Here is a 12,743-nt window from a genome sequence, read left to right as displayed (position 1 = left end):
GATTTTTAAAAATTGTTTTTGATTTGTTAAGCTCAGAAAAAATGTCTCTCAGTGCATCAGTTCTTTGTAAAGCTTACTACCAAGTATTTATATGCTAAGGGAAACAACTGGGGATGTGGGTGGCTTAAATCTGTATTTTCATCATGTATGTGAGTTTCTGTTTTGTTTTTTAAGTAAAGACATTTTCTGCGAATATTGTTACCTAAAAAAAGTTTAGGCCAGGCGTGGTGACTCACGCCTGTAATCCCAGCACTTGGGGAGGCTGAGGCAGGTGGATCACGAGGTCAGGAGTTCAAGACCAGCCCGGCCAAATGGTGAAACCCTGTTTCTACTAAAAATACGGAACTTAGCCAGGTGCAGTGACAGGCGCCTGTAATCCCAGCTACTCATGAGGCTGAGGCAGGAGAATTGCTTCAACCCACGAGGCGGAGGTTGCGGTGAGCCAAGATTACGCCACTGCACTCCAGCCTGGGCGATGGAGTGAGACTCCATCACACACAAAAAATTTATATATATATATATATGTGTGTGTGTGTGTGTGTGTGTATTTTTATATATATGTATACTAATATATATATACTAATAGTATGCATGTAGAATGTACTTGTCATATGAGATATATACATTTATATATTAGTATAAATAAATATTAGATATATATTTTTTAAGTATCTTACCTCATCAAGTAAATTCAAATACTTTTTGATTTTTCCACAGTTGATATTCTGCTTTTTCATAATTTATCGAAGCTATATAGTAATTAGCTTTTTTCCCCCACAGATTATTGGCAGTGGTCACTCAGTTTTATTACAGGTTCTATGATCCAAAAAGGGATGTATAAAATTCATGATGATTAAGACAATTTTCTTTTTCTTTCTTTTGAGACGGAGTCTTGCTGTATCGCCCAGACTGGAGTGCAGTGGCGCGATCTTGGCTCACTGCAACCTCTGCGTCCCAGGTTCAAGCGATTATTGTGCCTCAGCCTCCAGAGTAGCTGGGATTATTGACATGCGCCATCACACCCAGCTGATTTTTTTGTATTTAGTAGAGACGGGGTTTCACCATGTTGGCCACACTGAAGATAATTCTTTAATAGTAAATATATTAAAGGTGAGTTGGCGTGACAAGATACAATCAATATGTAATTTTTCTCCATACCTTTTTTTGTTTTTTTACTTTTTTTTGTTTTTTTTTTTTGAGACAGAGTCTTGCTCTTTACCTAGGCTGGAGTGCAGTGGCATGATCTCTGCTCACTGCAAGCTCCGCCTCCCGGGTTCAGGCCATTCTCCTGCCTCAGCCTCCCGAGTAGCTGGGACTACAGGTGCCCGCCACCACACCCGGCTAATTTTTTGTCTTTTTAGTAGAGACAGGGTTTCACTGTGTTAGGATGATCTTGTTCTCCTGACCTCGTGATCCGCACGCCTCAGCCTCCCAACATGCTGGGATTACAGGCGTGAGCCACTGTGCCCAGCTTATACTTTTCCTTAATTAAGAAGCTGGGGGAATAAATAACTGGATTTCATTCTTTTCCATCTTCTGACCTGTTGGTGCTCCTATTGGTTGCATCCAAGTAGAAGGCAAAAGGCAAGAGCCTGAAATGCAGCAGTGGAGAGATTTATTGAAGGGATCAAACAGAAAACCCCGCAAGAGTAGGAAATAAACAGTTGCCTCCTGTGCTCATAGAGCTTATAGACTAAAAGGGAAGCAGAAATCAAATTGGAGCTGGGTGCCGTGGTGCACACCTGTAGTCCCTGCTACTGGGGAGGCTAAGGCAAGAGGATCGCTAGAGCCTGGGAATTTGACGCTATAGCATGCTATGATTGCAAGCAGCTTGGGTAACCTAGTCAGACCTGGCTCTTAAATTTTAAAATTAAAAAAATGAAAACGGCCACATAATGTAAGAGATTTAAAAATACGTTTTGGCCTGGCGTGGCAGCTCACACCTGTAACCTCAGCACTTTGGGAGGCTGAGATGGGCAAATCACTTTAGGTCAGGAGTTCAAGACCAGCCTGGGTAACACGGTGAAACCCTATCTACTGAAAATACAAAAATTAGCTTGGTGTGGTGGTGGGTGCCTGTAATCCCAGTTACTCGGGAGGCTTAGGCGGGAGAATCACTTGAACCCTGGAGGCAGAGGTTGCAGTGAGCTGAGATCACGCCATTGCACTCCAGCCTGAGTGACAGAGCGAGACTGTCTCAAAAAAAAAAATTGTTTTGAGAGTTTTTGTGTCTAGGATGTTTGCAGTGTGGAGCCAGTCTAGTAACAGTTTAAATGTAATAATAAATCACAGTGGGTACTAGACAGTTTATTCCACTAGAGGTCATTATTTCATTTTCATGTGAAAGGGCTAAAATTGGGTGAAGAAAAAGCTGTTTGAACTGATTACCATCATTTGCTATAAAGGAAGCATTGTCGTATGAATAGAAAACAGACTAGAGTTTAACGTGCTTCTCTTGATCCCTCTTCACCACCCCACCCCTGCCTAGCAAAAAAAGGCATATGGGATCTTAGGACTGCAGCATTTTGTACACATCTGGTATTTAATGAGATGTTACATATGAACTTCAGTTTTTTAAAGAAATGTATTATGAATATAAATAGAAAACCCAAAGTGAAGGAATAGAAAATGAAATTTCAGTTTATTTTAATCTATCATTATGCAAGTATAGCTTAGTATTTTGAAATAGATTAATATAGTCAGCAAACAATTCATGTATTACCTATAATAGATATCATATAACATTTAATAACATACAGTTCTTATTCCTGAATACCTAACCTAGAAAATACCTCCATAATGAGAAGAATCTCTGTCGTAATAAACCAACAGCACACATTTTCTAAAGGCATTAAAAGTATATCATACTGGCTTTATTAATGTGAAATTCTTGTGGATCTGTGAAATAAGAGGAGTACTTTCTTTTCCTTTTTTTTTTTTTTTTTTTTTGAGACAGAGTCTCACTCCTTCACCCAGACTGGAGCACAGTGGTGCGATCTTGGCTCACTGCAACCTCTGTGTCCTAGGTTCAAGTGATTCTCATGCCTAGCCTCCCGAGTAGCTGGGATTACAAGCATGCACCACCACACTCAGCTAATCTTTGTATTTTTAGTAGAGACAGGGTTTCACCATTTTGGCCAGGCTGGTCTCTAACACCAGACCTCAAGTGATCCGCCTGCCTCGGGCATCCAAAGTGCTGGGATTACAGGTATGAGCCACTGTGCCCAGCCAATAGGAGTACTTTTGAAAAGGAAGATAATTTTTTTTTTTTTTTTTTTTTGGAGATGGAGTCTTGCTCTGTCACCCAGGCTGGAGTGCAGTGGTGCAATCTTGGCTCACTGCAAGCTCCACTTCCTGGGTTTGTGCCATTCTCCTGTCTCAGCCTCCCAAGTAGCTGGGACTACAGGCACCCACCACTACACCTGGCTAAGTTTTTGTATTTTTAGTAGAGATGGGGTTTCACCGTGTTAGCCGGGATGGTCTCGATCTCCTGACCTCGTGATCCGCCTGCCTCGGCCTCCCAAAGTGCTGGGATTACAGGCGTGAGCCACCACACCCAGCTGATAAATTTTGTAATACTTAGTTCTTTCTGTGTGGGAACATAATAGTGTTCTCTATCTGAACCAGCTTTTCTTCTCAGTGAAGTTTTAGGGTTTTGTTTATGTATTCCTTGTATTTTGAGGAATGTTAGTATACAGTGAGATTCAGTTTATGAAGCAAATAGTAATAATAGCAAGGCTGTAGATATCCAATGCAGTCAATTCTTAGAATATTCAGTAGTTGTGTGAAGTTGTTAATACTAAACCACTACTTCTAGGGAAAACAGGGTTAAGTTCCTGCAAGCCTCTAGTCACATTTTCATCAACCAGCCAATACATAACCTTGTTTTATGAGTGTTTCTGTTTAAAGACATATATATAGTAGTATATGTAATACATATATACTACTGATTTGTTAATTCATGGCTAGGAGCACTCTAACTCACCCAAACAAAGCTTATCTAACATTTTCTCAAAAAGGCACATCACAGTCTTCTTGAATTTAGGAACACGACAGCACTAAACCTGGGGGCCATTTTAAACGTCTCAAAAAAAAAAATTAAAAAAAAACAGACTTGTTTAAGGTCTTTGCTGTCCCACAACACACTCTGCCTATGCATAAGTAGTGATTTCCTACTTCTGTGGCTTTGTGCTTGTCCTTCCTCTTCCTGTAACATCCTCACCTTCCCAAGTTCTCTGCGTTTGTCCTTAAGAATCCTGTATCATTATAGCTGAAAGACATTACAGACCATCTAGTCCTTGCCTTCTGTTTTCAAGTTGAGCAAACTGAAGCCCCCAAGGGGGCCACAATAAGTCACTGGTGTCTGGAGGATGAGAGTGCAGGCTCAGTGCTTTTCCTACCTCCTAGGATGTATTCCCCAGTTGTCCTCCTTCACTCCTTGTCACAGTCACTGATGGCTTCCCTTGTGTGGGTTTTCTCTGTGATAAGCTGTCTAGCACTACTCAGATGCTACTCAGCATATATCCTTAAGTCTTGCTATCTTGTTCAGTGTCTCCAACCGATTTTAATATTTTTGAGGGTAGAATTCTTTTGTATTCTCCATTATGTGCCTCCCTCCTTTCGTTCGTTCTTCCTTTCTACCTCCCTCCCTTCTCTTCCTCTCATTCTCTGTTTTTTTTTTTTTTTTTTTCTATTTTTTTTTTTTAGACGGAGTCTCACTCTGTTGCCCAGGCTGGAATGCAATGGCATGATCTCAGCTCACTGCAACCTCTGCTTCCTGGGTTCAAGCAGTTCTCCCATTTCAGCCTCCCTAGTGGCTAGGACTACAGGCGTGTGTCACCATGCAGTGCTAAATTTTGTACTTTTTTTTTTTTTTGAGACGGAGTCTCACTCTGTCGCCGAGGCTGGAGTGCAGTGGCACGATCTTGGCTCACTGCAAGCTCCGCCTCCCGGGTTCACGCCATTCTCCTGCCTCAGCCTCCCAAGTAGCTGGGACTACAGGTGCCTGTCACCACGCCCGGCTAATGTTTTGTATTTTTAGTAGAGACAGGGTTTCACCGTGTTAGCTAGGATGATCTCGATCTCCAGACCTCATGATCCACCCGTCTCGGCCTCCCAAAGTGCTGGGATTACAGGCGTGAGCCACGGTGCCCAGCCGATTTTTGTACTTTTAGTAGAGACGGGGTTTCACCATCTTGGCCAGGCTAGTCTGGAACACCTGACCTCAGGTGATACGCCCACCTTGGCCTCCCAAAGTACTGGGATTATAGGTATGAGCCACCACGCCTGGTTCCATTATGGCTTGATACAAAGGTCAGTACAGACTGACCTTTGGGTAATTAAAGATAAAAGTTGATGGACTGGAAAATAAAACTTGACAATCATATTAAAACCACTATAATCAAGACTGTATTTCCATCTGTCTACAGTGATGCTCAGGAAAATTAATCAACAATTTTTACCTGAGTGTATCCTAGAATTACCAGTGAGGAACACACCACACTGAGTCTTCCTGTCTTTAGGAGAGGAGGTAAGAAACCATCCAATATCTCTTGACTGAAACAGGGTTCCAATAAGCTACATGCTCTGGAAACAAAACCTCTCTATCAACTCTCGTTCCAAATCACTGCTGTATCATAATAATTGGCCCTTGTCTGCTGGCTGCAGGGGAGCACTAGGTCCTGGAGGAGGGGAACTGCAAGGCAGCTAAGGCCACGATTGTCCTGTGTTTACTATTAAACAGCCTTCACAGTGACAGAGCTGGCCATTTGAGGACAGACCTGACCCTGAGCCTTCCACTCTGGGGAACCTCTCGGGGTAAGTTTGATGCATCTGGGGACGAAAATCAGCTGTGGAATTCTAGAATTTAAAACAAAATACGGAAAGGCAGCTGATGAAAATTTTCAGTTTCCTTTGTCTTAATCCATGGTTGGTTGAATAGCCATTCAACGGCTACTTTTTTTTCCCGGTAAGAACCTTCTAAATCGGATGAGATTTTGCAATTTCAGAAAGATTCAGGTTCCAGCAGGGTGTTTCCAATTAAGAGTCATTTCCACGTCTGCTCCTTGTCACAGGCTGATGTATATTTCTGCACAATCTGAATCCGACTTCTATTCTGAAGTTTTAAGATTTGAGTCAGAGGGCTGGGCATGGTGGCTTACACCTGTAATCCCAGCACTTTGAAAGGCTGAGGCGGGCGGATCACCTGAGGTCAGAAATTCGAGATCAGTCTGGCCAACATGGTGAAACCCCATCTCTACTAAAAATACAAAGATTAGCTGAGTGTGGTGGAACACACCTGTAGTCCCAGGTACTCGGGAGGCTGAGGGAGGAAAATTGCTTGAACCCGGGAGGCAGCGGTTGCAGTGAGCTGAGATCATGCCATTGCACTACAGCCTGGGCAACAAGAGTGAAACTCCGTCTCAATTAAAAAAAAAAAAAAAAAACCGGGCACGGTGGCTCATGCCTGTAATCTCAGCACTTTGGGAGGCCGAGGCGGGCGGATCACGAGGTCAGGAGATCGAGACCATCTCGGCTAACATGGTGAAACTCTGTCTCTACTAAAAATACAAAAAAATTAGCCGACCGTGGTGGCAGGCGCCTGTAGTTCCAGCTACTTGGGAGGCTGAGGCAGGAGAGTGACGTGAACCCAGGAGGCAGAGCTTGCAGTGAGCCGAGATCGCACCACTGCACTCCAGCCTGGGCGACAGAGCTTGACTCCATCTCAGAAAAAAAAAAAAAAAAAGAATTTGAGTCAGAGACCTAGCATTTCTTTTTATTGAGTACTTCCCCTTAACTGTGCATGATTAGAGCATTTGATAATTTGTTTTTTTGTTCTTGCTAGAAAGATTACATCATCTGAGGGATTTGGCTAGCATGCATCTAAATATACAGGTTGCTATAGTTTGGGTGTTAGTCCCCTCCAAATCTCATGTTGAAGTTTTTTCTTTCTTTTTTTTTTTTTTTTTTTGAGACAGCCTCATGCTGTTGCTGAGGCTAGAGTGCAGTGGTGTGATCTTCACTCACTGCAACCTCCGATTCTCATGCCTCAGCCTCCCGAGTAGCTGGGATTTCAGGTGCATACCACCATGCCTGGCTAATTTTTGTATTTTTAGGAGAGTCAGGGTTTTGCCATCTTGCCTAGGCTCCTCTCGAACTTCTGACCTCAGGTGATCCGCCTGTCTCTACCACCCAAAGTGCTGGGATTATAGGTGTGAGCCACCACACCTGGCCAGGACATTAATAGATTAAAGAAAACCAATAAACTATTTGGGGGGACTGTATTAGGATTCTCCAGAGAAACAGAACCCATAGGAGAGATACAGAAAGAAACTTGTTGTAAGGAATTGGCTATGATTATGGAGGCTGAGACTAAGATAAGTCAGTAGCATAGTTCAGGGTGAGTCCCAGTACCTGATAACCATGAGCACTGATGGTGTGAGTTCCAGTATGAGGGCAGAAAACCACTGTCTCAGCTCAGACAGGTGGAGAGAGCAAATTCCTTTTTGTTTTGTTCAAGCTCTCAGTGGGTTGGATGAGGCTCACCCACATTTGGAAGAGCAATCTTCTTTACTTAATCTGTTGATTCAAAAGCTTATCTCATCCGGAAACACTCTCACAGATACACCCAGAAGTAATGTTTTGCCATATATCTGGACACCCTGTGGCCTAGTCGAGTTTACACAATAAAAGTAACCATCACAGAGCCCAATTCTTCACATCTTCTCTCCTGATCATCACTTCATTTGCATATGTACTCACCATTAGTCACTTTCACTTTTTTTGAGACAATCTCGCACTGTCACCTGGTCTGGAGTGCAGTGGCACAATCTCGGCTCACTGCAACCTCTGCTTCTGGGTTCAAGCAATTCTCCTGCCTCAGCCTCCCGAGTAGCTGGGATTACAGGTGCCCACCACCACGCCCAACTAATTTTTTTAATTTTTAGTAGAGACGGGGTTTCACCATGTTGGCCAGGCTGGTCTCGAACTCCTGACCTTGTGATTTGCCCGCCTCGGCCTCCCAAAGTGCTGGGATTACAGGCGTGAGCCACCGTGCCAGGCCACTTTCACCTTTAACCTAGTTTTTCCCACCCACTAAACGGCAACCTTGCCTTTCTGCATGCATCTTCTATATTTATTTACACTTTATGTGTAACATTGACAATGTCTGTTTATGTGGATGTTTTGTTGGCATCCAATTTAGAAGAAGCCAATGTTCTATTAAGAACATATTGCATTTCAGTGAGAAGCATGCTTATTAGGCCAAGGTCTCTTTGGAGTTACTATTTTGAATTTATTATGAATTTTTTATGGATTATATTTTCTATATTTTTTATGGATTATATTGCAGTAAGAAATAATGTGCTTTAGTTTCCTAATTATACTTAACAAGTTCTAGAGAACATTATTAAATGTTCTCATAAAATGACACCTCTCAGGGAATATTCATGAAAATTTTAACCTATAAATTACCTTTATTTATTTATTCATTTATTTTTTGAGATGGAGTTTCGCTCTTGTTGCCCAGGCTAGAGTGCAGTGGTGCAATCTCGGCCCTCTGCAACGTCCACCTCCTAGGTTCAAGTGATTCTCCTGCCTCAGCCTCCCGAGCAGCTGGGATTACAGGCGCCCGCCACCATGCCCGGGTACTTTTTTGCGTTTTTAGTAGAGACAGGGTTTCACCACTTTGGCCAGGCTGGTCTCGAACTCCTAGTCTCAGGTGATCCGCCCCACTCGGCCTCCCAAAGTGCTGAGATTACAAGTGTGAGCCATTGTGCCTGGCCAAATTATCTTTCATATAAGGGCAACACATTTCTTCCTCTTTCCATATTCCTGCCTGAGCCTATAAAATAGAATACAGCTCATAAAATATTGAGGGTAGAAGAGGGTTGGCCATTTTGTTTCCCTCCCTCAGCAAGAGAGTATGTGTTGTGCTGGCATTCCCTGGGAGCATCTGCCAAAAGGCAGGCCTGGAGGAACTCCACACTATATGGCTTTCTTTTCTGTGCATGACCCACACTCGGGGTAAATGTGCTCTATGCATTCAGCTTTCCCTATAAGCTCATCCTGAGTTGTGCCCTGGGGGAAGGAGGGCATTTCATTTTCTCTTCCAATCCAATCTATGTTTTAAATCTAGCTTTACCACTAATAAAGCAGATAATCTGACCCCATCTGTTTTCTCAATTTAATTCAAAATCTGGAGATGGAGAGTGTAGTTAATTGGTACTTTTGAAACCCCAAAACTTTACAATATATATACAGATAGAATCCAAAATGAATTTGATTGCTTATTGCTGATGTATATTTGTGACATACGTGCATACATTTTGTCTGTCTATCCTTCCCTGCTTATTTTTTTAAAATTTAATTCTTTTTTTTTTAGAGATGGAGTCTTATTCTGTCTCATAGGCTGGAATGCAGTGGCATGATCATAGCTCATTGCCTGGCATTCATACTATTTTTCATTTTTAATTTTTTTTTGGTCTTTCCTTTTGTTCACTATTTGAGGCCCTCCATTACCATACTGTTTTTCATTCTTGTGTTATTTACATTTTTTTTTTGAGTCGGAATTTCACTCTCGTTGCCCAGGCTGGAGTGCAATCGTGTGATCTTGGCTCATCACAACCTCTGCCTCCTGGGTTCAAGAGATTCTTCTGCCTCAGCCTCCTGAGTAGCTGGGATTACAGGCATGCACCACCACGCCTGGCTAATTTTATATTTTTAGTAGAGACGGAGTTTCTCCATGTCGGTCAGGCTGGTCTTGAACTCCTGACCTCAGGTGATCCGCCCGCCTGGGCCTCCCAAAGTGCTGGGATTACAGGCGTGAGCCACTACGCCCGGCTACATTTTCTTATACAGTGTAACATATTGATGAAAGAGGGGAGCCCTGGAGCCAGACTCTGAATTTGAGTACTGTCTCTGCCTTTCAATTCTTTCAGTGACCTTAGACAGGCTATCTAAATTTTCTGTGCCTCGTTTTCCTCATCCATCAAACATGAAAGGTGCATTGGGTGGATTAAAATAATAAATACATGTAAAGTACTTTGAATAGTATTTGGCATAAAGTGAAAGATCAGTAGATGTTATTTTTATGAATTATTATTAGTTGGGGTTTTGTTTTTAGAGACAGTGTCTCCCTGTCGCCCAGATTGGAGTGTAGTGGCACAATCAGAGCTCAGTGCAGGAGCTCAGTGTGGTGGCTTATGAGTCTAATCCCAGCACTTTGGGAGGCTAAGGTGGGAAGATGGCTTGAGCCCAGGAGTTCGAGACCATCCTGGGCAACATGGTAAGACCCCCATCTCTACAAAAAAAAAAAAGAAATTAGCCAGGCATGGTGGCCTGTGCCTGTAGTCCCAGGTACTCAGGAGGCTGAGGTGGGAGGATCACTTGAGCCTTGGGAGGTCGAGGCTGCGGCAGTGAGCCGAGATGGCGCTATTGCACTCCAGTCTGGGTGACAGGACCCTGTCTCAAAAATGAACAAACAAACAAAAATAGCTCACTGCAGCCTTAAACTCCTGAGCTCAAGAATCCCCCTGCCCCAGATTCACAAATAGCTAGGATGACAAGCATGAATCACTGCACTTGGCCCATATTTTCCTGTTTTTGAAGAGTAGTCTACCACTTTTGTTTTAACACTTTGAGTATTTTTACTTTCATTTGATAACATACAGACTGAATTTGTGGTAGGTGCTATGATCAGAATGTTTGTGTTTCCCCAAAATTTATATGTTGAAATTCTAACCCCCAAAGTTATGGTATTGGCTAGGCATGATGGCTTATGCCTGTAATCCCAACACTTTGGGAGGCCAAGGTGGGAGGATGGCTTGATCCCAGGAATTTGAGACCAGCTCAGGCAACATAGTGAGAACCTTGTCTCTACAGAAAATACAAAAAAGAAAAAAAGGAATAAAAAAGGAATAAAAGAAAAAAAACAACAACAAAGTGATGGTATTAAGAGGCGAGGGGAGAGAAATGGGGAATGACTACTAATGGTTATTGAGCTTTTTGGAGGATGACAAAAATGTTCCAAAATTGTGAAGATGATTGCATAACTATGAAGAAACTAAAAACCATTGGATTCTACATTTTAAATGAGTGAATTGTATGATACAGGAATTGTGTATCAATAAAAAAAATTGGCCGGGCGCGGTGGCTCAAGCCTGTAATCCCAGCACTTTGGGAGGCCGAGACGGGTGGATCACGAGGTCAGGAGATCGAGACCAGCCTGGCTAACACGGTGAAACCCCGTCTCTACTAAAAAAAAAAAAATACAAAAAACTAGCCGGGCGAGGTGGCGGGCGCCTGTAGTCCCAGCTACTCAGGAGGCTGAGGCAGGAGAATGGCGTAAACCCGGGAGGCGGAGCTTGCAGTGAGCTGAGATCTGGCCACTATGCTCCAGCCTGGGGGACAGAGCTGAGACTCCGTCTCAAAAAAAAAAAAAAAAAAAAATTGGCATCCTAGCTACTTAGGAGGCCAAGGCAGATAATTGCTTGAGTCCAGGAGTGCAAAACTTTAGTGCTTGATTATTGTATCTGTGAATAGCTACTGAACGCCCGCACAGGCAACATAGCAAGACCCCATCTCTAAAAAATAATAAACAAGTTTTAGCCGGGTGTGGTGTGAGCCTGTGATCCCAGCTACTCAGGAGGCTGAGGCAGGAGAACTGCTTGAACCTAGGAGGCGGAGGTTGCAGTGAGCCGAGATCACGCCATGGCACTCCAGCCTGGGCGACAGAGCAAGACTGTCTCGAAAAAAACAAAAACAAAAAACAATTTTTTTTTTAATTGGAAAATGCAACTCAAAGAAAAAGAAAAGAGCCTTTGGGAGGTAATTAGATCATGAAGGCAGAACCAGAGTGACATTAATGTCCTTATAAAAGAGGCTGGAGGGAGTTCTTAGAACTGTGAGAAATAAACGTCTGTTGTGTAAAGCCACTCCGTTTATGGTATTCTGTTACAGTAGCCTGAAGGGACCAAGACAGTGGGCCTCTCCCTCTCAAAGTATGAGGTTTTTAGGCCGGGCGCGGTGGCTCAAGCCTGTAATCCCAGCACTTTGGGAGGCCGAGACGGGCGGATCACGAGGTCAGGAGATCGAGACCATCCTGGCTAACATGGTGAAACCCCGTCTCTACTAAAAATACAAGAAAATTAGCCGGGCGAGGTGGCAGGCGCCTGTAGTCCCAGCTACTCGGGAGGCTGAGGCAGGAGAATGGCGTGAACCCGGGTGGGGTGGAGCTTGCAGTGAGCCGAGATCCGGCCACTGCACTCCAGCCTGGGGCACAGAGCAAGACTCCGTCTCAAAAAAAAAAAAAAAAAAAAAATCAAAGTATGAGGTTTTTGTTGTTGTTTTTTTGCTAAAGCTGGAGACGAGGTGTACATAGAGAAGGTGTCACCTGTGACTTACCTTCTGTAGGAGAAAAATCCTGGTGTGAGAAGTTAGGGAAAAGAGAAAATGGGGTCAAATTTAACACTCCTGCTTTTGCTGAATGTGTCAGTTATTTGAACCATTCACTCAGTTTTCTTATCTTTTTATGCAGAGTATCTTTTGTTTATTACTTATTTAGATTAATACTGCCATAGTTTGTTTTCTGCTCCTTATAACAAATACCTGAGATTGGGTCATTTATGAGAAAAGAAATTTATTTCTTATGGTTATAGAGGCTGAGAAGTCAAACGTCAAGAGCCACATTTGGTGAGAGCTGTCTTATGGTGGGGACTCTGAAGAGTCCTGACGCAGTGCGGGGT

The sequence above is a fragment of the Macaca nemestrina genome, chromosome 19 (genome assembly GCF_043159975.1).
Source record: "Macaca nemestrina isolate mMacNem1 chromosome 19, mMacNem.hap1, whole genome shotgun sequence".
Classification (NCBI taxonomy): domain Eukaryota; kingdom Metazoa; phylum Chordata; class Mammalia; order Primates; family Cercopithecidae; genus Macaca; species Macaca nemestrina.
Note: the sequence above shows the minus strand (reverse complement) of the source record.